Source organism: Vombatus ursinus, unplaced genomic scaffold (genome assembly GCF_900497805.2).
Source record: "Vombatus ursinus unplaced genomic scaffold, bare-nosed wombat genome assembly UNPS02014791.1, whole genome shotgun sequence".
Lineage (NCBI taxonomy): Eukaryota > Metazoa > Chordata > Mammalia > Diprotodontia > Vombatidae > Vombatus > Vombatus ursinus.
Window position 1 is genome coordinate 36,324,423 of NW_020954569.1, and position 4,733 is coordinate 36,329,155.

General features: G+C 35.1%; 1 pseudogene; it reads right to left on the bottom strand.

The window, feature by feature from the left end:
* Window positions 1-580: 580 nt before the first annotated feature.
* Window positions 581-2,296, bottom strand: LOC114047863 (annotated as a pseudogene).
* Between the last annotated feature and the right edge of the window lie 2,437 nt (window positions 2,297-4,733).

Below are 4,733 nucleotides of genomic sequence, written 5' to 3' on the forward strand. Positions count from 1 at the left end.
TGGAGTTGAACTGGAAGATAGACTGTACTGTATGTGTTCCATATGTAAGAGTGTTTATATTACTCCAACCTAATTACTTATACTTAGTAGTATTAGATTTTCCTAGAGTTTTAATTTTGTCCTGGGTATAAGAAAGTCACCTTGGGAAACCATGGGAATTGTTTTAGACTATTAAGTGTCATTAAGTAAATTACTGGCTCTGTGTACACTGTGAAACTACTACAAATTTAAAGCCATCTTCCATGGCTTAAAAAAAAAAAAGCCCTTTATTTAAATTCAAGATATATTAGAAGAAGCAGACTCAATGGAAAGCTTGTGACAGTGGCTGGTGTGGTAAGTGCATGTGAGACAAATATACAAAGGGGCTGCTGATAGCACTATCTTGGTGTAGGCAAAAAGTCATTACTAACACTTTTTTTCCATTATGTTATCTAAGATATTCAATTAGCTGAATTAATTCATGAAGTACATTGCTCAGTAGTTTAAGCAGAAGATTTTTAATAGTTTTTTTTGTTGGTTTCTCTTACTTTTTTCTTTATTTTCAAAGTGAATAACAACTAATATTCTAATGCAAAATGCCTTAGAGGAAGACAAACTCTTCTGTGCTGAATCTTTTCAATTTTTTTTCCTTTCATCTTCTGAGAAAAGGTCAACTTCATGGATTGGAATAGAAGTAAAATCATAATCTCTGGCATGGCCCTTTACAAAAGTAAATAAAGGATATGTCTCTCTGGAGGAGGTTTCAGCGCCTTAGTGATTTCTTCAGAAGCTCACTCAAAATCTTAGACATTTCCACAATAAAATCCTACAGTACAACTAGGTCTCATTTTTCTGAATGGCAACTTTTTTTTTTTGGAGAAGGACAATGAAATGACTCAAGAGGGAATTCCTTTATTCTGGCATCTACAAAAGACCGGCAGGAATGAGGGTTCATGTATATCAGACTGTCATCTTGAAATCCAGCAAAGTACTGTGACTGCTTAGGTTTTCTACCAATGATGCCCACACAATATTTAAGAATTAAAATTCCCTTTACAAATTAAAAGTAGTCCATGTTGGTTCTAATAACTGCTTGTCTTCTGTATTCTCAGAGGCTGTAGAAATGCACTACTTATCCATGACATCAGCGTTGTAAACTGTACAATCCAGAGGAACATAAATTGTTATTCCTTGTAAGTCGGGGTGTCATGACTTTTCAATTGCTTTTCTTAAAATGTGTGCAGCAACAGCTGGCCCATACCAATCTCTAGCTGTTTTCCCAGACTTCTTCCTATATTTAATTAGCTTATCTAAACCACAACAGTCCAATGGAGAGCTATCAAAATATGGGGTGATATTCCTGTGACAGATCTCATTTCTGCCTCTATCTGAGACCCTCCTGGGTGTTTCATTCAAAAAAGAAGGTGGGACTTGGTTGTTCTTTTTCCTGTAAGGGACACTTCAAATAATGCTGTGAGTGTTTTTTAAAGTGTGAAAAGTCCATGATGAGAATTTGAGTTTTCAATGTCCAGTGCATCTGGCCAGGTCAAGGTTCTCTGCCAAGGAAATGGAAAATGAATACTTGAATGAACAACCTCTGGCTGGTTCTCAACATGCAGCCCCAACTGCAATTGGCTTTCAATGCTGAGACATAAATCTGGGGAAAGTCTTCTCTATAGATCAGCCATATTCTAGAAATTAAATCTCTAGGTGATGACTAACTTTGATAGACTTAGCCCTTCTCAGCAATGCAAGGATCTAAGACATCTCCAAAAGTCTCATGATGGAAAATGCTATTTACATCCAGAAAAAGAACTATGGAGTTTGAATGCAAATTGAAGCATACTATTTGCTCTTTTTTTTTCTTCTTCTGTCTTGTTTTGTTTCCTCTTTCTTGTGGTTCCTCCTATTGGTTTTAATTCTTCCTTACAACATGACTAATGTGAAAATATGTTTAATAGGAATGTATTTGTAGAACCTATATCAGATTGCATGCCATGTTAGGGAGAGAAGTGAGGAGGGAGGGGGAAAAATTTAAAACTTAAAAACTTATGGAAGTGATTGTTGAAAACTAAAAATAAATTAATAAAAAATTAAATCTCTAAAAAATCTTCTATGTTTCCAGAAATGATTACATGGTCACTTTCTACTGCCATCTTGATCTGAAATTTTCTTCTTCAGACCTAAAACAATAACATTTCCCCAGCAATAATACTGGTGAATTTCTGCTGAAATATGTCTATATTTTTTACACCCAGCTATATTTCATGTTGTTCTATGCTGACATAAATTTAGTTTTTAGCTTGTTATCATCCATGTGTCCTCTGTATTCAACTAGAGAGAAAGTCATCCTTTGGTTACATTCTTCTGTGGAAGGTGCTTATCCTCCTGCCACTTCAGCTGCTGTCTGGTCCATGTGTCTGTCTGTCTGGATTTACTAGCACTTTTAAATACAATCCTGTATGTATTCTCAGTTTATGTGCATTATGGATATGCATTATGGAATGATACACAAGTTTTATATATAACATATCCTTCTCTTCTAAACTGTCCTAACATTTGTATAATTAAAAAGGAGAGGCAGGCTAGTATAAGTAGATAGTCATTCTTGAAGCCAAGAAAATCAGGTCCTCTGAAACAATGGCTGAGGTCAATGTACTTGACCTCTCAGTGTTCAAGACAGCTCTCTAAGACTATAATTGGCAGAGAAGGTGCCAACCTGCATTTGTAGAGGGAGTTTCCTCACTCAGGATTTCCCTATGCCAATGAAATCACAAGTCCAGTACCTGTCCCTATCTATAGTAAATTATAGTACCAAGCCCACTTATTCACTGTCATAAAACAACATAATTTTAATCACATAGCTAATAATCTTATTTCAGGAGAAAACAAATAGGCTTCCTGACAGAATCATGCTTAGCATATTATAAGAACTTTGCAAACATTAAAATTAATGTTTGTCAGGTTGAGATTAGAAGAGAAGAGGACTTGGAGAATGGTGATGCTCAGAAAAGGAACAGTTAGTAGAAAAGTGACTTCTTATGGTTGATGTTTGACAATGTGACTCTGGTGGTAACACTTTTATAATGATCAGGACCTTCAGTGTTCTAGATTTATAATAGCTACCAACATTTGAAGTCTTTTAAGAAGAATTTTTATATAAAATAGTACATCACAATTCATGTTACTTACCTGCTTTAGAATCTTTATTGATTCTCCTATTGCTTATTGTCATTTAAGCTCTTCAGCCTGGTAATTTAAGTTCCTGCATGGACTGACACCTAACTACTTCTTAGCATATTCCCTCTGTAGCCTCAGTAAATGGATATTATAATCTTCTACATGTATTCTGACCTTTCTAAATGCATACATTCATTTATAGTTTTCTTCTCCTCATTACCTGCATGCAATCCTCGAAACGTGTCTCATCAAATCTAAATTCTACTTTTCTTTTCAAGGTTCAACCTAAGACTTATCTCCTTCAAGAAGTCTTTCTAAAACATAGGACTTTAAATCACTACTGGTTTAGCCATGGATTAGACCAAGCATTACATAAAACAATCTGGAATTATACTAAGACAGTGACTAAAATAGGTATAAACTTGATCAGACATCCCATTGCTAGGTTTATCCTATGTGTAGGATGGCTATTCACACAGTGGTGCTTTACACGTCTCATAAAGAGTATGTGAACACCTATTCTGTCTCTGGGCTGACTTTTTCATTGTATCCTGATCTCATACTGGCAGGTCTATGTTCAGAGAAGGACATCCCCCCATTACAAAGTTTCATTGAAACTCTCTCTAAATCCTAGGGATAACCCTGTTGTGGGAGAAATCTACTTCACTTATTTGTCACTATAGCTTGAGCCTCTGCCAATGTGCTTTCATTTATACCAGCTATTTACAATGATAACACTTTATGATCTTAAACATAGCAAATTATTTAATAACTAGGCAAAAGAAATAATATCACAGATATTCACATATTAAAGTAAAAGCAAAACATAAATAAATACAATGAAATCTAGATATAAACTCACATAACACTCTCCTATAAATACTCTAAATATCTTTGAGGGAGAATGTATACACACATACATGCACACACACAGAGAGAAATCTGGTAGGAAATATAGGGTTGAGGAAGACCCATGTATTTGGGGGTAACTCACAATTCTAGGCTGCAGGATTTGAAGTCATTGGTCCATTCAGTTATATTTATACCATGTGAAGTCACTTTTCTACTAACTGTTTCTTTTCTGACCATCACCACTCTCCAACTAAGCAAACCCTCTTTTCTTCTAATCTCAACCTGACAAAACATGAACAATTCTTTTAAATTTCAACCACCCTTAAAATATGTTGGAAAAGTATTACACTATTAAGTTGGCTAGTAGTTACCTTTAAATCAGAGATGTTCAAAAATTACCAGTATTGTTCTCTCTGAGCAATACAGACAAACCTAGTCAACTATTCATTCAGCAAAGTGATGCATTATCCAATCAGCATAGGGATGATAGAACTTGCAGAAAATTAGTTTAGGTTGATATTCTGTACAAGGCAGATGAGTCCAGACAACGTTTCAATCACAAGGAAACTGTATTGTCCATTACAGCAAAATCTCTCTTTTTCATTTGAGATTTTTTGCTCTCAAACCAATAAGAAACAAAAAGCAAAATGAACTTCTTAGAGGCCTTTCTCTCTTCCATTCTAAGTGGTTGTGGTTGAGTCATTTTTCAGTTCCTTGTGACC